Source organism: Saccopteryx bilineata, chromosome 9 (assembly GCF_036850765.1).
Source record: "Saccopteryx bilineata isolate mSacBil1 chromosome 9, mSacBil1_pri_phased_curated, whole genome shotgun sequence".
In the NCBI taxonomy this organism is placed as follows: domain Eukaryota; kingdom Metazoa; phylum Chordata; class Mammalia; order Chiroptera; family Emballonuridae; genus Saccopteryx; species Saccopteryx bilineata.
This window is the reverse complement of record NC_089498.1, coordinates 28,565,724-28,589,398: the sequence shown is the minus strand read 5'-3', so window position 1 is coordinate 28,589,398 and position 23,675 is coordinate 28,565,724. Positions and strand designations below refer to the sequence as shown.

General features: G+C 48.3%; 1 protein-coding gene and 1 non-coding gene across 2 annotated transcripts in view; both read right to left on the bottom strand.

Annotated features, from left to right (window-relative positions):
* Window positions 1-23,675, bottom strand: part of WWOX (WW domain containing oxidoreductase) — a 1,016,165-nt gene that overhangs the window by 108,372 nt on the left and 884,118 nt on the right. The window lies entirely within an intron of this gene.
* On the bottom strand, window positions 8,121-8,196 carry TRNAS-GGA (transfer RNA serine (anticodon GGA)). Its single transcript has one exon. It is a non-coding gene; the product is annotated as a tRNA-Ser (tRNA).

Genomic DNA, 23,675 nt, shown 5'->3' with positions numbered 1-23,675 from the left:
GCTGGTTGACTTGGTCGGGGGCCTGACTTGATGTGCTCGTTGCTAACGTGAGAAAGGATGCTGTGTTACGTTCCTGGCGCTGCCGTCACAAAGTGCCACCAACTGGGGGGGGGGGGGCTAAATGTCCCTTTCTTTTCCCTTATGAAGACAGCACTCATTGGATTTAGGTCCCACACTAATCCAGTATGACCTCATTTTTTAACATTTTATTTTATTGCGGTAAGAACTGTTGAGATTTACCCTCTTAACAAAATTTTAAGTGTACAATAGCTTACTGTTGACTGCAGGTACAACACTGTACGGAAGATCTATAGAGTTCACTTGTCTTGCTTAATGTCTTAATATGATCACAACAACAAAAACAGATACCAAAGGTTCGGACATCAACATATTCTTTGGGAGGATACAGTTCTACCCATAACAGATGTTTGATGATTAAGCATCCTTAGGAACATGGAATCCAGAGAAGTTTGGGTTCAAGTCCTGGATCTACCCCTCACCAAGCAGGTTACCTAAATCCAGCTTCCTAAGTTTGGAAAACGGGTCAGATATCACCACCTACCTCCTAGTGCTGGTGGCAAGATCAGTCCCCTCTCCCCTACCTTGTGAGAAAACACAAGGTATTCGTTCCCCTGTCCAACCCCCACACTCCTCCTGTAGACTGAATGCACGTTATTCACACGGTAAAATCTTAACTCCCAGTGTGATGGTATTAGGAGGTGGGTACTGAACCATGTGCCATACGAGCATACTACTAGACATAGAAAGTGATTCTGCCTTAGGACTGTCACCCAGCCCTGTGACTTGAAGGCAGACATCACTGCTAAACTCTGAGAGACACACGTTTATGGTAACAGAGAGCAAACAATCTTTCCGTGGACCTCACTCTCTACGTGAGACGTCTGCTCTGCCTGGAAGTCTTCCCTCTGCCTTCTCCAACCCTCTGTCCCAGCCTCGCCCGAATGAACATCTGCTCCCGAAGATCCGGCTCACCCTGCCTGCCGAGGGTCGCCTGGTGCGCCTCTGCTCAGCCCTCCCTCCCACCAGCCACGGCAATGCTGGGGTCTCTTCTCGCTGCGGATGCCACTCGACCCAGAAGGGGCACGCAAGGGATAAGCCTAGCATTGCCCGCTAAAATACAGGGGGCCCGGTTAAATTGGAATTGCAGATAAATTTGAATTTTAGTATAAGCATGTTCCTGCAAATACTGGATCAGGGTGCAAATCAGAAGTGCTTGCAAGTCAATGCCTTGAGAGCGGCCCCCGACACACGGCAGATGGGGGCTGGTGGGGAAGCGCCCCAGCTGTTTGCCCCCGGTGAGGGATAACTCAGAGGACTGGGCTCCACCCTGACCCCAGAGTTCCCGGCTGGAGTCCGCACCACCTGTCCACTACAGCGACCCCTCGCGAGCGCCCTGTGCGGGCTTGCTCCCCTTCTCAGTCCCCCCCCCACCTTGTGAGACAACACAAGGTATTCGGTCCCCTGCCCAACCCCCACCCTCCTCCTGTAGACTGCATGAACGTGTACGTTTCTCCCCAAATTCACACGTTGAAATCGTAGTAACTCCCAATGTGATAGTATTAGGAGGTGGGGACGTTGGGAGGTGATGATGTCATGAAGGTAGAACCTCATGAAAGGGATGAGTTCCCTTTTGAAAGGTACTCATCCAGGGACCTCCTTAGCCCCTGCCACCGGGTGAGGACACAATGGGAAGTCAGAAATCTGCAACAGATCAAGTGTTCTCCCCGGATCCCAACTATACAGAGATCATTTCCAGCCTCCAGAAGAGCAAGAAATATCAATACATCTCCGTTGTTTGTAAGCTACCCAGTCTGTGATACTTTCTTACAGCCACCGGACTAAGGCACCTCCTACCACTGGTTTTCCATCCAGACCTTGTTTATTTCCTCCAGCGCCCTTATCACAACTGGTAATCACAGGTGCAAATGTTTATTTGTTTAGCCTGTTCGCTGCTAGGCTGAGTTCTGTTACCTGACTGCCATTCACCGCTGTCCTCAAGCACCTGCACTGAGCTGGCACTCAGCACGCATGCGCTAGATCACGAGATCAACATGACGGACGGAGAGGACTTTGCGCCAGGAAAGGCGAGATGGCTTCGGCTGCGCGGCTCCGTGTTCAACAGAGACCGGGGTGGTTGAGACTTGACTTTGGCTGTCCCTTAGGTCACTCATTCGGAGTTTGACCTAGATAGTTGCCTGAGCCCTCGTCCCATCGGTTTCCTCATCTGTAAAACGAGGAGTTTGGACTAAAGGATTTCTCATGTGTCCTCTGGCTCTAAAATTCTATGACTCTCCATTCTAGGTAATAAAATTTACAACTAGGAATAAATGAAAGGAAATGAATATCTAAATGGTGTGCCAACATTCACACGAGTGCTTTCTTAGTCTTACATAGTGAGAGGAATAAAACTGAGATGCACATGATCAGAAATACTTGTGTTGGTGGCAACGGGGTGCCTTAGACCCTGTGTATGGAAGAGTTTCCCTTAAAGCACTTGCTGGAAAAAGGATCGAGGGAAAAGCAGGCACCCTGGAAGCCAGAAACCCCCAAAGGGAGAAATGTTCCAGGTCTGGATAATCCTGGGTAAGGTTCTCGGGCCCAGAGACACAGCAAAGGAAATCAGACCAAACAGGTTCTCCATCTGTCTTAGTCTGTTCTGGCTGCAAAGACAAACTGTCATCATCGGCTACGTGGCTGATAAACAACAGACATTTATTTCTCACAGCTCTGGGGGCTGAGAGTCTGAGGTCGGGGTATCAGCATGGCTGGTTGAGGGCCCTATTCAGGGTGGCAGATTTCTCCTGGTATCGTTGTATGGTGGAAGGGGCCAGGGAGTCCTCTTGGGCCTCTTTTATAATAAAGAGCATTCATCTCATTCATGAGGATTCCACCCTCATGACTTAATCTGCTCTCCAAGGCCCCACCTCCTAATTCCATCACATTAGAGGGTAGGGTTTCAACATAGGAATTCTGTAGGAGACTGCAGCATTCAACCACAGCACCATCTCTCGAACTCCTGGGGTCTGTCATGAGCTTCAACACGACTCAGCCTAAGAGAATGGTAACTTGACATCTGAGCCCCTCACTTATTTATCAGCATGATCGCCTACCTCTAAATCAAATAGAGAATCCTTCTGATGGGACAGTAGACTTGAACCAAAAATCTTGACTTTCACTTTCACAGGTATAATAAATACAGTGGGCATAAGTAGGTTAGTTGTTCGTATGGAAAATAATACAATAATTAAAAAATCATAAGAATAAACTGTGTTTCACTTACTCACCACTAGAAAGCTGCTTTTGCCCCATGCTGTGTTGAAGAGGGAAGAGGGCCTACATACCGAAAGGTGAAACCACCTGCCTTCCCATGTGGGTGGCAAGCTGGGAGGGAGGGACAGAGATAAAATATTCTGCCTGAGCATATGAGCATAAACTGTGTCCAGTCCTGGGAATCAGATGTGTGGGCATCAGGTATGGCTGGGGCGCTCCTGGGGGTACCCACCGGAAAGCATCATTTGTAGGAGGTGCTTTGCAGGGTCCCAGGAGGCAACTCATCCACAAGGAGCCCCTTCTGATTAGCATGGTCCGGTTACAGCGCTTGAACGGGTGGGGAGAACTAGACTCTGAATTCAGGATGGAGGCTGTTAGACAAATCGGTCCCCTACCAGACCCAGTGGACATGCATCTGGGTTTGTGGGAGGATGTGGTTGATAAGTCAAAACCATCTGTTCTTTGGGCAAAATTCTATAATAAGCCTGAACACCTGTGCCACTGTGACACCTTGATCTTTTTCTGTCTTCTTTGTTTAGACTTTACTCATGCCAATTTGTCCCAAAATTATCTACTGCCTTTCTTGTAGGACTTTTCCATCTCTTGCCAAATACAGCTCTCTCCTCTCTCTCTCTCTCTCTCTCTCTCTCTCTCTCTCTCTCTCTCTCTCGCCTCTGTCTTTTAACGTTTTGGCTTTTATTCCCTGTCTTACTCCTTCAGAGGAGTTCATTAAAAAAGTGAAACCGTAACGATCATTGATTACCGAACTAAAAATAATATAGAATACTGAGTACATGAGTTCATTTAGGCTTAAGTTCTCATGGCTAAATAATACAGAAAACGGAATGTCCTCTTGCCAAAAATATGATTAGACTAAAGACCCCCTGAATGAGGAGCTATTGCAAAGCCAGGAGTCCATTCTCACCCATGTTGGACTTCCTGCTAGTCTCACGAACAAAAATAAAACATGGCAGAGAAACAATGACCAGGGTGAAAGTCTGCAGGTCCAGAGTCACTGCTGTCTTCCACCTCAGTGACAGGCTGCTTGTAAACCATGGGTGATTGCTCCTCTCACAGAGACACGTGACCCGACAGGTATGCGTCCCCTCTAGCTTTGGGGGATAGTTATGTGACTCATCACACTTATTCACCGCCATGGACCCCTGGACTATCCTCCCAGAGTCAAAGTGCCACTGTGACACCTTGTCAGTGGCACACCTGTGCCACTGTGAGGCTTTCTGAGTGCCAGACGTACAAATGATCTGTTCTGGTCAATTCAATTCTATGCATATTTGCTGAGAACCTATGATGTACAAGAGTGGGGGTTAAAGGGGCAGAGCTATCATTTAAGACCAGGTAGAAGGTAGGCAATGTGCCAGGTGCTTCTTATGATCTCATTTCTCAGAACAATCCTCAAAGACCCGTTCTAATAACAGCGTCCTCATGTTATGGTGAGAAAATTCAGAGAGGTTAGGTAACTTGCCCAACAACACCTAGCTGATAAAAAGGTAGAGCTGTGATTGCATTTGGGGGCTACCAGACTCCAGAAACCCTTGCCTTCCCACGCTACCTTCCCTCCCAAAGCAAAACATCCTGTTTCTTCTTCAGAATTGTTGAGAGTGGGCCTTCACGTTCCTGCCAATAAGAAAACAAAATACAAGCGAAACAGCACCGAAAAGAAGTGGCGAGCCGGCAGAGACAGCGCTGGAGTGGAGTGCGTGTCCAGGGTGGAGGGAGAGGACGGCTTCTCTCCCTTCGCACAGGCCCAGGAATGACATGGGTACCAACGATTGAGTCTCTTTGCCAGTCAGAATTGGGTCAGATATTCCAGCAGCGAGAACAGCCTGTTCTCTGCTCCAGCTGTTATCTGAGCTACACAGCTGGGGGGAGGACTCCAACTTGCTTCTTGGGCTCCCAGCTCAAGGCTTCCACAGCTCTCCAAGCAGCACGTGTTGGCCTCTCCCAGCGGGGAGTGGGGAGGGGGGAGGGGAAGAGAAGCATAAAAGAAGGGGGGATGGTGGAGGGGAAGTGGGAGGGACATTCTTGTTTCTAGGGGAGCAACTGATTATCCTGCTAGATGAACCTGCCTGCCACATGGTTTTTCAACCAGGGGAAGTTCCTTGCCAGTTGTTCATGGGCAAAAAGCTAAATTCTCTGAACATGAACTCTGAAAACAACCTAGGAGGTGCTGATAAAATGGGGGTCCTGGGTGCAATGAGACTGCTATGACGAAAGGCCTGTCACAGGGTCACCATTTATTCAGCACCTACCAGGCCAGCAGTACACTGGGATTTCCCAATGCCCTCAAGACGCCAGGGGCACTTGCATTGAAAAACAGGCACTTCTATTTCTGTGGAACTGAAATTTTAAGCTCACATACCACTCCAAGTTCTGTTTCTAAACAATCCTGACATGCATGACACCAAATCTCGAACCCCACTCACATGCCTGCTCAGAAAACCTCCCTCTCCATGCATGTACCATGGAGTCTGTCTTAACTGCAGTAGAGAGAAAAAAAAATGACTCAGATTGCCTACTCCTTAGCCGGATGCTATTGCTCCCTATTTCTGGGTTCTTGGTGAGATAAATAATGAACACCAAACTCGGAGCGAAATACCCTGGTGTTCGTTTTATTTAATATTCTCCATTGGTGGAAATAAATTAAAAATGAACAAGGCTTGTTTATGCCTGCCTCACATTGCGCTCTACTTTTGAATAGCAACCGCATATTAATTTGCCAAGATGCCATAAATTATAATTAGCCCGGAGGATTAACAACATAAATCCTTGAATTTAAAACCAACCTGCCCAGCTCTCTCTTCCCTATGCCCTAAAGTGAAAAAGAGCCATAAAACCTATCACCGCCACTTGATCCATTAAACTCGGGAGACATTCTTATTTCAGCTTAGCTAGTGGAGGTGGCCTTTGTTCCATCTTTTTAAAGTTACAGCGGCTCCCTACGAACGGGAGATGGGAGACTGCCCCTGTCGGCACCCAGCAGGTACACATTCACTTGTAGGAGAAGAAGGAGAGGGAGCCAGAGCGGTGTGTTTGGGCTTGGCATCGTTTTGCACAGGGTTCTGACACAGATCTGTGATTAAAAGTGACTCCCCTGATTCAACTTTGTGTGTCACATATTGTCAAGAGTCCAGAGTACTTGGAAGATGCCCATGGCCCACGCATCCGTGTACACACACACACACACACACACACACACACACACACACGGGCAGGCATGCACACGCGGTCTGAACTTGTATCCAGCCAAGCTCACGCCGGGCTGATTGGGGAACTGAGGAAGGATAATGTTGCTCAGATGACAGAGTGTTTTAACACAAGACTAGGGCACGGGTTAAAACACTGGCTTTTGGCCCTGGCCAGTTGGCTCAGCGGTAGAGCGTCGGCCTGGCGTGTGGGGGACCCGGGGTTCGATTCCCAGCCAGGGCACATAGGAGAAGCGCCCATTTGCTTCTCCACTCCCCCCTCCTTCCTCTCTGTCTCTCTCTTCCCCTCCCGCAGCCAAGGCTCCATTGGAGCGAGGATGGCCCGGGTGCTGGGGATGGCTCCTTGGCCTCTGCCCCAGGCGCTAGAGTAGCTCTGGTCGCGTCAGAGCGACGCCCCGGAGGGGCAGAGCATCGCCCCTGGTGGGCGTGCCGGGTGGATCCTGGTCGGGCGCATGCGGGAGTCTATCTGACTGTCTCTCACCGTTTCCAGCTTCAGAAAAATACAAAAAAAAAACCCCCAAAACAAACAAACAAAAAAAACACACTGGCTTTCCTGATGAGGAATGCGGCAAAGACCTCTGAGTTATCCAGAGTATACAAGGTGCATCTGTGCACAGTGGCCTGGACAGCCTCTCCACTGCGCACTGCAGGCTCTCGCGTTAGCATCCTCTCCCCCGTTTGGGCTGGCTGCTCCCTTGCACTGGTGTGTTGAGAGCTGAAGTCCAGAGCAGTATGTGGGTATGTGGTTAGCTACACTTCCGACATGGGACTCAGCTGTGCATTCGACATGTGACTGAGCATTGCAGGGGGCCTCCGTGCACCGTGACTTGCAGAGGGACAGGGTGGACAACTAAAGGGAAACCCTTGACTCCTCCCTGTGACTCCTCAGCCTCACTCTGCTCCCCTCCACTCTCTCCATCTTAACTTGGGCTCCTCATCCTTGAGCCCCACCTCCCAGCCTGGATGCTGCTCTCCCATTGGCTTCCCTTCCCGCTTGTCACCAGAGACCTTCTCCATGCCCAGGCGACTCCCTCTGTCCCCTCATCCCCTGGTGTCCCACTGGTCTGGTAGCTTGTTGAGAAGAGGAAGGCCAATGCATTCTCATCCTGACATCCCCCACCTTCATACTGTCTGATGCATGGGAGATGCTCAAAGGATAGTGGTGGAATCCATGTAATAAAAAGGGACAAAGTTATACATGAGTCATGAAAACTAAATGTCTATCTCGAACCACTAACACTTCTAAGACTTATTATATGTGGAGAAGATTGATTCCACTACTAGATAATTTATTTTTTATTTTTTTGTATTTTTCTTAAGCTAGAAACGGGGAGAGATAGACTCCCGCATGCGCCCGACCGGGATCCACCCGGCACGCCCACCAGGGGCGACACTCTGCCCACCAGGGGGCGATGCTCTGCCCCTCCGGGGCATCGCTCTGCCACAACCAGAGCCACTCTAGCACCTGGGGCAGAGGCCAAGGAGCCATCCCCAGTGCTCGGGCCATCTTTGCTCCAATGGAGCCTCGGTTGCAGGAGGGGAAGAGAGAGACAGAGAGGAAGGAGAGGGGGAGGGGTGGAGAAGCAGATGGGCGCTTCTCCTGTGTGCCCTGGCCGGGAATCGAACCCGGGACTTCTGCACTCCAGGCCGACGCTCTACCACTGAGCCAACCGGCCAGGGCTCCACTACTAGATATTGAAAGGAGCCATCCTGACCTTCTTTGTACAGATACAACCACGGGCAAATTTTCTTTTTTGAGCATTTGAATTTGCCAGGCACTGAGCAAGGCACTTATATTGATTATCTTGTTGGTTTTCACAACCACCTTCTCAGGTGACTTATTATCCCATTTCACAGATGAAAACATGGAGACTCAGGGATAGCAAAAGCTCATTGTTGTAGCTCCGGCACTGACGGGTCTACAAAGACACAGTCTCTGGCAATGCAGTGTTTCCTGACCCCTTTCCATTTTCTCCTGCACCATGTCCACGGCAAGATGTCAACCTACTGCCACAGGAGTCCCAGCGCCTCTCAGACCCCTGGAGCTTTGCTGTCGCTGCACCCACTTACAGAAGCGTTCTGGAAACAAAAGAGAGCCAGGGTGATATCATCACAAGGCAAACTGCTCCCGTTGACAGTTTTTAAAACCATATGCAAATCTTGACCTTGCTTCTGCAACTACCAACAGAAGGCTTGTGAAAACCCCTGCCCCAGGGTCAGGAGACAGCGACTATACAGAAGTTACCACGATTGTCGCTTGAATGCCTGTCTCCAGCCAGGACTGTGGGCTCCACAGGCCACAGCAGGGTCTGGTTGCTCGCCGCGCCATTTCTAGAAAGTCATATCCCACACGGTGCAGGAGAGACGCTGGACAATAGCTGTTGAATGACTGATTGAACTTTCCAAACTAGCTAACCAACTGTACTTGAGCATTGCGGCTACAATGAAGTTTCCCAAAACGTGCGGAGACTGCTAAGGAAAGGTGAATAAAGTCCGTCCTACAAACAGACAGAGCAAGAGGTGTGAGAATGTAAATGGAGAGTTCCCTGTTCGTGGCTGGTATAAACTCCCTTTTGAGTTTCCAGCTACCCCACTGTGACAATATAGAAAGCAGACAGTGGAGGGGACCCTTCTGGCCTGGCTTCAGCTATGATGGCCATTTGCATGCGGGCCAATTCAACAGGGGTCCTGCATCGCAGAACGTTCCAGAGCTCAAAGCAGGAGCCCGCACAAAGGCAGACCAGCGGGTGACCCACAGTCACACCTGCTCATCACTCGCCCAATCCTTATCTCTAGAGAGGGTGCTGGAACTTCTGCCTGGAACAAGCCGATCTGGCTGTCACCGTGAAATAAGGGCTCCGGGTTCAGCTCTGTTCCCAGAATGCAAGCAAATGGGCCTCGATCCGCCAAGAAGGTGTGGTCTGGCCCCTGTTGACTGATGCCTGTGCAGAGGAAAGGCTCTCCCTGTAGGAAGGTCTAGCTTACACCAGAATTACAAAGCCAAAATCCACGTGACAGTAAGAGAGTGGGATGGCGGGCTTCTTCACCATAACGTAGTGTCCGTTTCACTTCGTATAGTTTCTTTCCTGATTATAAACCAATAAATGTTAAATTTAGAAAACCTTGACAACATGGAAGAGAAAAAAGGAGAACATGACCATGTGAACACGTCCATCCCATTTCCCCCAGGTATTTTCTCTACGGACGTTGAATTGGGTTAAGTGTGTTCCAAACTCTGTGCTACTCTCTTCACTTCATATTATTCCATGATTCCTTTATTTACCACGTCTCTAATCCTGTTCCCAAAACCCCGGTCTCACTGTTTAACATTCCACCTCATGACTTTATTTACTACATAATCTCTGTAATGTTTCCTGTAGGACACTCAGACTATTTTAATTTTTGATTATAAACTATTTTATGGTAGTTGCTTTATGCACCCACTTTCACAGGTTATCTGTTTCCTTGGGACAAAGTCATTGATCAGAATTTGTGGGTGAAAAAAATATGTGCAAGATTCAAGAAAGAGTCTGTTTTCCCTTGGGGACTAAGTGTGTGCACACCGCCTACTCCCCAGGGTCGGGGCGGGGCTCGGCTGGAGAGCTGTGGACTAGAGTCTGTCTGCCTAGAAAGGACCCGGGCGGGGTTGCGGGTGGATCCCCGTCTGGGTGAATGCAGGAGTCTGCTTCACTAACTCCCCTCCTCTCACCTAAAAAAAAAATAAATTCATGTTTTATTAAAAGATGATAGGTAGATAAATATATGCTAAAACTCTCAGAGTAAAGAGTTAATGGTGGCCCTGGCCGGTTGGCTCAGCGGTAGAGCGTCAGCCTGGTGTGCGGGGGACCTGGGTTCGATTCCCGGCCAGGGCACACAGGAGAAGCGCCCATTTGCTTCTCCACCTCCCCCTCCTTCTTCTCTGTCTCTCTCTTCCCCTCCCGCAGCCAAGGCTCCATTGGAGCAGAGATGGCCCAGGTGCTGGGGATGGCTCCTTGGCCTCTGGAGTGGCTCTGGTTGCGGCAGAGCGATGCCCTGGAGGGGCAGAGCATCGCCCCCTGGTGGGCGTGCTGGGTGGATCCCGGTCGGGCGCATGCGGGAGTCTGTCTGACTGTCTCTCCCCGTTTCCAGCTTCGGAAAAATACCAAAAAAAAAAAAAAAAAAAAAAAAAGAGTTAATGGTAGTTCACTGTAAAATTTTTTCAACTTCGATGTATGTTTGCAAAGTTTCATAATGTTGGAGAAAATTCTTTATCTTATGAAATAATTGTTATAACAGGCAATAACTGAAGTTTTATAAAAATTATTAATGTCCTTCAATACCGAAATACAAAATGAGCAACCCTATGTTACTCCATGTTTTAAAAAAAGTTACCTGATATTTCAGGGCTGAGAAACCAATGGCCCTTAGTAGCTCCCTTTTATGGGCTTGGGGCTTCCTGCGGTCCAGCTTGGGAGACTCCCAGGAGTGGAACAGTAAAACTGCTGTTGTCTTGGGCAAGGTCCTTAATAAGTTTTCTCAGCAAAAATGGTGCCACCACAAGGCTGCTCCTATCCTTTCTCGGGATGGGTTATTAGAGCCTAAATTACCCCATTCATGGACTGCACTGGACTTCACCCTTCTGGAATTTCACACATCATTTTCAATTAAGAAACTCCTGTCTCCAGGACAGGGCCACCTGACATGTCCCACAAAGCATGTCTGCAGACACGCGTATAGACATGTGCCTAATGTCATTAACATGCCGGTGCCTGGACTAGGAGCTCCAATCTGCAGTTCAGGTTACCATTCTTGATCACACAGAAACCGAAGGCCTGTGCTGGGTTGAGTTGTTTAAAATACATCTCTAGTATTAATTTAAAAAATCTTCCTGGCCAGTTGGCTCAACGGTAGAGCGTCGGCCTGGCGTGCGGGGGACCCGGGTTCGATTCCCGGCCAGGGCACATAGGAGAAGCGCCCATTTGCTTCTCCACCCCCCACCCCCCCCCCCCTTCCTCTCTGTCTCTCTCTTCCCCTCCCGCAGCCAAGGCTCCATTGGAGCAAAGATGGCCTGGGCGCTGGGGATGGCTCCTTGGCCTCTGCCCCAGGCGCTAGAGTGGCTCTGGTCGCGGCAGAGCGACGCCCGGAGGGGCAGAGCATCGCCCCCTGGTGGGCAGAGCCTCGCCCCTGGTGGGCGTGCCGGGTGGATCCCGGTCGGGCGCATGCGGGAGTCTGTCTGACTGTCTCTCCCCATTTCCAGCTTCAGAAAAATACAAAAAATATATATATATTTTTTCATGTATAGCTGATCTGTAGTTGAGTTGCTCAGGTAAGTCTAAATGTTACTAGATTTTTTTTTTTTTTTACAGAGACAGAGAGAGAGTCAGAGAGAGGGATAGACAGGGACAGACAGAAATGGAGAGAGATGAGAAGCATCAATCATTAGTTTTTCCTTGCAACACCTTAGTTGTTCATTGATTGCTTTCTCATATGTGCCTTAACCGCGGGCCTTCAGCAGACCGAGTAACCCCTTGCTCGAGCCAGCGACCTTGGGTCCAAGCTGGTGAGCTTTTGCTCAAACAGATGAGCCCGCGTTCAAGCTGGCGACCTCGGGGTCTCGAACCTGGGTCTTCCACATCCCAGTCTGACGCTCTATCTACTGCGCCACCGCCTGGTCAGGCTTACTAGATTTGCTAGGATCTTTAAAATTAACTCCATTAACAAAGGGGAACTACATACTGAACCAGAAAGAAGAGAATGAATTGCAACGTGGCCATTACTCTTTTCTGCAGGGAAGTTGGTAGGCTCCCATTACAGTTTCCCCAATGGGGGCCTTGGAAAATGGGAAGAGGACCCAAAATCCAAGCTGGGGGCACAGCCCCTGGTTCTCCATGGAGCACTCTGAAGCTTTCCTCCCAATGTTTCTGCTTTGTGACACTAAGCATTTTTCCGTACAGAGCGTTTCAGCTGCTGGATTCCCCTAAAGGTACTTTAATACCTGCGCGCGGGTGCAGGGGGCGGCAGTCACTTCGTACAGAAATTAAATTCATAAATTAATAGGCGCCTCTCAAACAGGGAGTCTAGCTGCTTCGCAGACCCTACAGTCAATAGGTCAAGGCCTCGGTTAATGTATAGGAGAAAGGCAGAGGAGGGATTAGAACGGTTGCAGAGACTCAGCACAGATCCACAAATAGGTCCTGAGATTTAACCACTTAGGCGCCTGTGTTTGCCTTTGTCAGGAGGTGCCCCGGAGGGGTAGGCTGACAACTTGCCAAAACCTGGAGGCAAATGAAAAAGAGGCCAGTCCTGCCCTCCTGCTTCCTCCCTGTCAAAGGTTGGCTGGTCAGTTCAGAGAGAAGAGGTGAAGGAGGGGGAGGAGAAAGAGGAGATGAAGAAGGGGGAGGGGGAGGAGGAGGAGTTGGAGAAGGAGGAGGGGTAGCCAAAGCTTCTAGCTAGAATAAACTTTGGGTGCCCAGTCACATGAGGCATCTGGCCTTTACCTTCTTCAGAAATCAGAAAAGAGAGTCACTCCTAGAGAATGCCTTTGCCATAAGGGAGTTGGAAAGGCTTCTCAAGTGTGTGAATAAAAAAATTAATTTAAACATGTACTCTTTTAGCCTGAGGACCCCTGAGATCTCAGAATTATATTCAAAAGGCTTGAAATTTTTATGGAACGGCTACAGGATGCCCAGCTCTTTCCTGGGTAGACATTGTATGCGTGTTTATTTTTTAATGAGATCACTTTCAAACTCTAGCAGACTCTTTTACCTGTTTGTCCTGTATGGAGTTGCACTGTACGACTGCCTTCAGAGAAGGGTTTTAGCAATTTTTAAAAAGCTTGACAAACATGATGCTTACTAAGTGCATCCGACAGCAGGCATTCTCTGACACTTCACAATCCTCTACGGTCTCTAACAGAGAATCTAGCACAGGCCCTCTCGATTCACAGACACAACCACCTGCCTAGTGTACCCAGTTAACAGATAAGGTAGCTAAGCCCTAAAGGAGAACACCCTTTGCTCAAAGTCACGAGATGCCACAAAATAACTGAGTTGAATACCTAGCAAGCATTTTTATTTTGTTTTTATTGGCAACAAATTCCTTTTGTAGAAGTGAGACAAAACGTTCAGACTGTATTGTAGCAATTGTACCAGTCTCCTTTATTTTTTTAAAGACACTCAAGTACATTGTTTCTTGTTTGTTTTTTGTGCTTATCTACAGCAGGGGCTGGTGGGGGTGGTGGAGGGTGTAACCGTACAGCCCTGAGCCCTGGGTCAACTTCAGATAAGTCTTCCAGAATTGCCTCCTTGGCTCTCCTCCCTTCCGAAGTGTTCCACGCGTGGAAGTCTTCTATTCCCTCCCAGATGCTCTAGGTCTTGAATACCAAAGCCCTAAAACACGTTCCTCTTACAAATCTCACAGCTCTAGGTGGAAGTATCCAGAAAGCAGATGCAGAAGCTATAACTAAATATTATTAGTGTTTGTTTTAAGGGCAAGCGATACGGGGAGAGAGAGAAGGAGAAACCATCTTGGGTGAGTCCCTTTGGAAAGCTCCTGTTGTGTGCTTTTCCTGGCAAGCACAGAGAGGGCTGTTGACATTAATGTCAGGGCTGTCCTTCCTGCATTTGCCAAATGAGAAGACTCACCGGAGACATGTATTAAAATACAAATTCCCATAGACTTATCAGGGATCACCTCGTAAGCTGTATCAATGTCTGACCACCACGCTGTACACCTGAAACTAATGTAATATTGAATGTCGACTGTAACTGAAATTGTTAAAAAAGATACAGATTCCTGGGTCCCGCCCGAGATCCAATGGACCATGTTCTCTCTGGCTGGGACCATTACAAAAAAAAAAAAAGTCTTCCCCAAATGATCCCCATCATAAAGTAATTTGGGGGAATTTACCAAATTTCCATTTGTTGAAAAGACCTTACCTGAAAAACCAACCATCTCTAAACCTTGGAAACGGCCTTGTTTTAGTAGCAACAATGGCAGTTGCCGGGTTAGGACAGAGGGGTAAACTGTATTAAGTTCGTTCCACAGCGCTACACTGTCCCACACTTTGCCTGTGACTTCATTCAAGCAAAATCCTTTCTAAAACATCTCTAAGACTCTCCCTTCACACAAGACCTTTTGAAAGGAAAGCCAGTTTCCGGGTAATCTCATCCATTTACCTTTCCCGTGCAGAACTCAGAATAAAGGACATTTCTGCATTTCTGACGTGCCAGTTTGGAAGGACGGCTTCTAAAAAATGGTTTTTGCCAAACTCCCATTCCCATTCGAGTTCCTTTGCCCTCACCACCACCCCCACCCCCACCTCATGACCTTTCTACAGGTGCCAAGTCTATGGAAGAAATTATGTTCAGCCACCATGGAGAAAAAAACCCTGTTGGGTGTAACATGCAAATTGAGCCGCTCCTTGTGAATCGACATCTTGTTAATAAATTCCAGTGCCCTCTATGCTAAAAGGGAGATCTTGACTCTGCTCCAAGGTGGGGGGGGGGGGGGCGGGGCGGGCTGGGAGGGAGGGGGGGTAGGGACGGGGGACACGCTACTGGAAAGTGCACCGTGTGTTCCGTGTGTTCCGCAGGGAAGAAGGGTTCTTTCTGCAAGCCCAGCCCCAGAGCAGAATTATTTTAATTGCAGCCCGGTGAAGCCAAGGTGCTGAAGCACCCCCTCAGGCTGAGTGCTTAGCCAAGAGGTACTGAATTAAACTGTCAGAACATGCAGAAAAATTGCAACGCGGCCTGTCAACAACATTTGTTAAGAGACACGGGTGAGGCTGGTGACTTGTGTAGGAAAAGAGCTGCCTGTGCAGAGCCATCAAAGCACGGCCCGGAACTAATGGGGTATTCAGGGGCCCTGTTCTACTTCACTGGTCAAAGCCAATGCAGGCCTGTGAGCCTGGGCCAGCTTGCTGTTTATTACTATGGTAATAAAGGCCACTTAAAGCGACAAGCCCATCTTGTATTGGCGCAAACCCAGGCCTCCTCTTCCAAATCGGATCACTACTGCCTGCCCTCATTTCACAGGCGCTTTAAAACAATCTTCTTTTTTTAAGGGGGAAGGGATAAGTAAATAAAATAGAAACATTAAGACCTTAGTCAAAGGATGACATTGAGGTCTTGATCATAGGCTGATTTTCTTTTCTTTCTTTCTTTCTTTCTTTTTTTTTTTTTATTGTTGACCCTGGGATGGTCTGTCTTATGTGCCACCTTGGTATTCCCAGATCCCAGTGACTTGGTTATATTCAATTCAAGGCTAATCAAGCTGTCCCTGGAAAAGTGTTTAGTAGATGTGATTAAAGCCCACAGGTCATCCATTTCCAGTAAAGGAGATTATCCTGGAGGATCTGCGTGAGCTTGACCCGATCAGCTGACAGGTCCTAAGAGGAGAATGGAGGTTTCCCGGCAGAAGAAGAAATGGCGCCTACGGTCAGTGGCTGCGGCCATGGTGATAGTTGGTCGGCATTCCCTGAGCGCCACGGTGTATGTTATGGACTTTTCTTAAGCAACTCTCAGAATCACAGAAGCCAATTCCTTGCAGTAAATCTCTTAACAAATATCTCCTACTTTTCTGGTTGAATCACAACTAATCCATACCCCACAAAGAGTTCACTGCTTGCCGCTTACACCTCATCTTGACACCTTTCCCTCAGCATCCTCAAAATGAAGGTCTGTAGGCTGCAGAGGGCTTGCGTTCTTTGGCCCATGCCTGTGTATTTGGTGCAATATGATAAAAATAAAAAGAAACTAAATTAGTTGTATTCAATTTTCCAACTCCTATCTCAACTCATTCGTAATATGCCCTTCCTGGTAAACTTCTATTACTTACGATTCCTGCTTAAAATTAGAATATTTTAGGAGAAAAAAAAAATCGCTATGAACTCTTCAACTAAAGAGAACCTGGAGACGATAAGGGTAGTTTGCTCAACATACAGGGACATTCTGGTCATTATCTTTGGAGAAATTTATTGAAATGCAACCACAAGTACCAGGGGCAAGGCAGGCAGACCCCAGTTCCTCTCTCCCCAGGCAATGCCTACAGGCGTGGAAACCAGCTTTGAGTGGGTTTGAGAGTGAGGTTCCTCCAGTGAAGCAGGACCCTTGTCCAGGAGAAAACACAGCACCCGGGAGTGGGGAAAGGTGTGTGTTCAATCCCCCACTCTCCAGCTCACTTGCTGAAACGCAGTTCCCCCTCTGTGAAATCACAGGGGTTCCTAGAGGTGACCCCACCCCTGCTTGGAGCGCCCCTGGTCCAATCCTACCTCGAAGGAACGTACCTCTCTACAGAGTGAGGCTCAGAGAGCCATATATATACCGAATTTCCCCATGTATAAGATGCACCTTTTTTTGAAAAAATTGGGGTCTAAAAACTGGATGCGTCTTATACAGTGGCTACAGATTTTTTTATGTGCATTTCCTGCTCTTTTGTGCAGATGAGGAGTTGTATGAGTTCAATAACTTTATGTAATACTTTTTTTTTAAAAGTTTGGGCCCCCAAATTAAGGTGCATCTTATACAGGGGAGCATCTTATACATGGAAAAATACAGTATATATATTTTAAGCTCCCAGGTGATTCTGATGAGCAGACAGGTTTGGAATTTGCTGGACTACAGACTGTCTCAAGTTTCTTCCAGCTCAAAAACTTGATGTACCTAGGAATCAAATTCTGCAGGCGCCTCTCTAGACATTGGACAGGCAATATTCCAAACGTATTAATGATCTTAGCCCACTGGGATATGGTTTTAAAGACTTGAAGCATTGCCACACTGCCTTAGTCCCCTGGCAGGACCTGACTTATCATTGTGTCTGTAATTTCTGTTGCCCGGTGGTTTGGAAATTTGCTTGAGGTTCAGATCCGAGGCAAGATTCAATGGTCAAAGTCAATAGATTTGAACTGTGATTGTTGGATGAAAGACTCAACCCCTCCTCCATTCCTGTTCTGAGCCGTACTATCTTCTTGCATTCAGTACCCACAGCTCATGCGGGGACACTCGAAAGGGAAAGATTACCACCTTTTCCTAAATAAAGGGGAGAAAGTGCCCCATATACTTCCCAAAATTCATTTGGAAATAGAATCAAATTGCACAGGACCCTCACACAAATGGAACTATCCCCAGTACATTTTTGAAGGTCATAGTATTCAGAAGCAGAGGGGTGCTCTCTGGTTCTCAGTGGGAGAGGGTTATGTTTTCTCTTAATGCAAACAAAAGACATTAGAAGGCAGAGGAGCTTCTGACAGCATTGTGGTGCTGCGGTGGGGGAAAAAAATATGGATTTTGCTCTTGTAACGTGTGACGATTAGATCACAGTGTTGGTTGCAATAAATTATCACTTTCAGTTACTACTAATTGCTAGAATCTTCTGCCATGGGCTGCAGTGATGTGGGCCAAAAAATAAATAAGTTTTGAAGCCAGATACAAATATGCATCCTGCTGGACTGTGGCCGGCATCTCAGGTCTTGAATAAACGCCTGAGGAAACAGCTGGGGATGAGAGTCTGGGAATCAAAGACGTCATTATGCAATTATTGAGAAAAGTGGACTCTTTAGCAAAGAAAATCCTGACTTCTCTGTGAATCCACTGACCCAGGGCAGCCTGGGCCCTACATGCATCCCTGTCGATAACAAGCACCTCCAGGATATGACATAACCAGCTAGGTGATCTCCGGTTGCAGGTCCAAAGGAAAAAAAGAAAAAACAATTAACTTGGTTCTTTAAATGAAGAGATCTTTCTACGCCTTTGCCCCCCCCCCAGGGCAAAACCCACCAAGGGCTGTGGGCCACGTCCCAGCCTCCTCCCTGGATTCCTCCTTAATGTCCCTACAACCACAGAGAACCCTCATAGATGCTCCCACCCCAGCCCAATCCTCTGCCCTCTCAGATGACGGAAAGAATCCAGTGAAATCTGGACACAGATCCCTGAGGTTACCGTGGTTATTCTGTGAGAGTCCAGTTCTCCCTTAAAGAGATCAGATATGTGTGGAGCACCTACTAGTTTCCTGGTGATGGGAACGGACCCAGCAGTGAGCAAAGCAGACAGAACACCTGCCCATCCTTCTGGAGTCAGCGTTCTCATGGAAGAAAACAGCACGAGTGGGTCAGCTGTAAGGTTCGCTCAAGGGTGGTGACGTACAGAGAAACAGCGGATGGCCGAGATGGGGTTCTGTTGGGGATGGCGGGGACCAACTGATTTAAAGTCAAATGTGTAAAAGGTGGGAGAGAGGAAGATGCGATTGAGTTCTGTGAGTTGTGAAGGGCAATGCGAGCACGGGCGGGCGGGCAAGAACAGGAGAGGCTTCCAGGAAGAGCGTGTGCGGTGAACCTGAACATCAAGGAGGCCAGTGCGGCTGGAACCCTAGGCGCGGGGTGGGGGCCGCGCCCAGGAGGCGAGAACAGAGCCCCTGGGAGAGGGAGGAGCAGGAAGGCTCCCACAGGCCACGGCCGAGACCAGCTCTGGGTGACACCTGAAGCCTCGTGGAAGTTCTAAGAAAAGGAAAGATGTGATCTCACTTGGGTTTTCAGAGGAGACTCTAGTTCTCTGCTGAACAAAACCCTGAGGTGGGAAAAGAGGGGGTGTCCGGTGACCCATTACGAGAAAGGGGCTGTCATGCAGGCGTAGGTGAGGGCAGTGTGGAGGGCAGAGGCACCGGGGAGGGCAGGGCTTTCTAGGGTTTGTCATGAGCCCTTCCCACTAATAGCTCCGCTGAGTCAAGTCCTCATCTGTCGTATCCCGAGCCCAGCACGGTCCCAGCACGGCCCAGCAACTCTTGCAGCAAAAAAAAACAAAACAAAAAACAAAAAACAAAAAAAACTCTCACTTTGAAAAGCCTGGCAGGTAATAGTTGATTCATTTGCCAAGAAGATTGATTTTTACCTAGTAGATAAGTGATAACTAAATCCGGTCCGATTGTTGCATCTTCTCCGCAGCTGGAGTCCCCTCCCCATCGTCCTGCCCCCACCCCGTCCGTCTGTCCGTTTAAAGAGGACAGCCTGCTGGATGAACCCAGGACGGATGCCGGAAGCCCCGCGCTCTCCCGGACGCCTTCCTCTGCCAGGCGCTCCGACCTCCCGCGTGCCATTTGTTTTGGCGTGCCTCAATTTCTCCATCCCGAAAATAAGAAGGAGACTGACTGCCAAGGGCACATTAGGAGGATTGATGGGGTAATAAGGACATGCCCGACAGCGGTGTGCGCTCCTTGAAGAATCAGCGATAACACAGGGATCCGTTTTCCATCTTTCCTAAACAAAGCTGCCGGGGGGGGGGGGGGGGGGGGGGGAGGGGGGGGCAGAGCGTCCTGACAGGGTGGAGAGGAAAACAAAAGGGAGGCAAAGGCAACAAGGCCTCTCTTAAGCAGGGATCACCTTCAGCGGGTTCAAGGCATCATCCTAAAGCCTCTCAGAGACGTCCCCTTTCCGACAGGAGGCGGTGGTGGATGGGGAGAGAGTATCCGAGGAATTCTGAGGATTATTTTGCCTCAATTTGGGGACCAGAAATTGCCTCAAAGGGGCTTAGGGATAAGCCAGAACCATGTTCCCCCTCCTGTGTGCCCAAAGAATTTAGAAGCTGACAAGGCGATCGGGCAAATCCCCCTCAGCAGTAATGTGAGAAAAAATTGCCCAGGACGCCCGTTTGGTTTGGGCTGATGGCACTCTTGGGTACACACAGTGTAAGCCTATTGGATCAATAAATATTGGGCTCCTTTTAATGAAAGAAACGCTATTATTTTCCTCTGATTGCTTCTTTAAGGCGTCTTTCAATGAGAGAGTTTTGTTATTCCCTAGGCGAGGCGGATCTTCGGATGGTCACTGCGTTTACACGTTTGCCTTTATACATATTTTATACCCAAACTTTTAAAAACATGTTAACTTTTTCTTTGAAAGATCTTGGATGGATTTCTAAAGGGAAACTCAAAGGCAGTGTGTCACTGCTGGTTTGTTTTTTGTTTGCTCTTTAGAATTCAGGAACACACAGATCAGGGCGCTGACAAAAATGACAAGGAACTGTCAACAGGTCTCTAAGTTTGCAAGCTGCATCCCCTTGCCCCCCCCCCCCCCCACAAGCTGGTTTTTCAATGAGGCAACGGATTTCAGTATTCACAGAATTGAGGAGTAAGGAGGAGATCCATACAGATAATGTGTCTGTCTATATTATGACAGAACTTTTGAGTTACTCTTTGGGTAGGCATTCATTCCTTCAGCCATTCATTTGTCCAAGTCCTCCTACGTTACACTAGAATGCTCTACGCTTCCTCCCCTTTCTCTCATGGAAGGAGGGAGCGAGCAGGGTGGCCAGGAAGCTGTGGTGAGGCCTGCTCTTGGCTGAGTCACCTGTTTCCCCTTCCCCCGTTTTTACATCAAGCCTGTGGCTGCTCTCTCTGTCAAAGGGCGTGGGGGAGGGGAGGGGGGAGAGAAATAGATCAATGGCCTGAGAAAGAGGAACAGGACTAATATCTGATTATCCCCCAGATGTTTCATTCAAGTTACTAAATAGTTACTAAATAGGCCGCATTCCCCGCCTCTCCTCTGACAGGAAGTCTGTGGTGAAATTAATGTCCTTGTGTTTGTTGTGGATGTCACGGGGCTGCCATGGCACTGGGTGCGGAAGGCCCGCTCAGAGGAGGAGCCAGTGCTGTTGCTGAGCTGCTGGGAGGGTAAAATGGCGGCTCCTTACGCGCTCCTGGTTATCAAAAGAAAAAGTATTGCGATGCACTGCAAGCAATACTTTTTATGCAAACAGAAAAGCTCCATCGAAATTAACCAGAAAGCATAGTGGGTCAAAATAAATCCCTGAATATTTCTTTTTGATCTTATAATCAGAGTTTTATTTTAAATGATAAAATAACAAAGAAAAACAAATTCTGAACCTCATCCATCCAATACAACTGTAAGGTCGGTGGATAATGGGGAAAGGTCAGACCCCCGAACTTTGGCTAGGACCGCCCACAACCAAGCGCGCCAAAAGAAACTTCCCAGGAGCCCTTTGGAAAACAGCGACCATCTGCCAGCCAGTGAGATTTCACTACGTCATATTAGCCCGACTTCCCTAGAGGAACCCTTTAAATATCCCTCACAGGGGTCACTCCTTGCGACTTCCCTGGCCTCCATTTCCTCCATCTTTCCTCGGGGCCAGGGAACCTCGCCAGGCGGGATGCGCTGTACTCAATAAAGCCTTTTGTTATTCCACACTTGGTTGCTCTAGCCCCCTTCCTTCCTTCTCGGTGGGGAAAAATACCTTACAACAACTATTATAAATAAATTGGTATTTAGTGTTTTTCTTTCTAATCCATAGCTACCTCTCCTCTCTCCCTTCCTGACCACATCACAGCATTTTGTTTTTTATCAGAGATGTGAACACAGAATTCTTTTGCCCTGATTAATTTTTTGAGAAGTGTCATTCTTTTCCTTGATGTAGAATATTCTAGTGATGACTATATCCTAGTAATTTAACCAGTATCCTAACATCTTTCTTTATAACTGGTGAATTGCAAAGTATTAACTCTAAAGGAGAAGACAGAATTACACTGTGTGTCATACCTTTAGGGCCATGAGTCAGTTACCCATGCCCATCAGTGAGGACGGGAGCTGTATGGGGTTGAAACCCAGATTCCATCCCTATGGGGCCAAGAAGCCAAAACAGAAAGTGTTTTACATATTTACATCAATTCCAGAGAGTTTCCCAACAACCCTTCTCTTTGGGACCAGCCCTGGGGAAATTGTGTCTCCTAAAGGGGCATGAGCGAGTACACGTGCCCCTTCTTGTACTGAACGAAGGTCATGGCCAGATTGAATTAGATCAGACTCAAGGCCAATTACACAAAACGGTGACCCCATGGCAGCCGGCCTCTTCCCTTAATGGCTGCTGAAACTCACAGACCCCCGTTCCAGAGGACAGCGAGCCGCCTCCTGGCCCCGGGGGTCTGCGTGGTGGTGAGAGGTGACCATCGCGGTTCACATCCCAATCATTTCGCCATTGCTCTCTATCGCCTCTCGCCTCATTCACGTGAAATACAGGAGAGGCCGGGCGGCCGCCATGTTGCCGTTCTATTTTCAAACAAGCCGGCACAATGGGTTTCGGGCTCCCAAAGGTTTCCTCCTCTGTTATCTATTTGGATTTTAATATTGGTAAAGCCTTAATAATAGGTAGGCTAAACACACATCTAATGAATCCCATTAGTCATAAATAGCTCCCTGCACCCAGGAAAACGAAGGAGGGAAATGCTCTCGCACACGCAGCAAAACCTCCCTCATTCAGATCACCTGGAAAGGAAGCTGACCTGAATTATGCATTTTCTTAAAAAAAAAAAAAAGAAAGAAAGAAAGAAAAGAAAAGAAATGCTCCCAAGTATGCGTAGAAACCCTCTGAAGAAAACCAACTCTTTATCTAGCAAAGACCTCAGGTGAGCTACTTAAAGAAACAGGAAAGAGTATCCTTGAGGAAGCAGGAGCTTCTAAACAGACCAGGGGTACTTTAAAACTGCTTTCTGGCAAAGGGGAGGCTTCTTCAGATTGTTCTAGAGTGCCCTTTGCTCAGGACACCCTTCCTCCTAGGTGAGTGCACAGGTAAACCTCCAGCCAGGTCCAGAATCCAAAGGCTCATAAACTCCCAATTCCTGACATCCACACACTAATGAAGCCTGGGTATGAAAGGCACCCTGTGGGGGAGAAGGTACATGTCGCTGCTGCCTGCCAGCCTTCACGTTCATTTACACTCATAAAAGCAACGGAAGGGCTTCAAAGCAGGAACGAGATCACAAACATTTCTAACAGTGAGGTCAGCATAGAGCAAGGTGATCAAAAAAAAAAAAAAAGCCCTGCCTAATACTTTCTGGTGGAGTTTTCAATTTTGCTTTTGTTTTTTGCATTTTTTTTTTTGTTGTTGTTTTATAAAAAGAGGAAAGTTTGGGGAAAGGATATTGTTATAGAATTGGTGGCTGGTTATTGGACAGAACCAAGTAAATTCCTATTGGGCCTTTCTGTCTATGTCCGGGTAACATAAATCCCACATTGCTTCCAGAGACCTCCAGGGCAGGGCCCCTCAAGAGTGAACCCCTCCTCAGAGCAGGACTCCTCTCTGTCTCTCTCCCATTGGCCTCCTTGGCGGTCCTCGGGACCCCATTGAGAATGCACCTGCCGCAGGGCCTTGGTGTGTGCCTGCTGTCCCCATCCCCCCACAC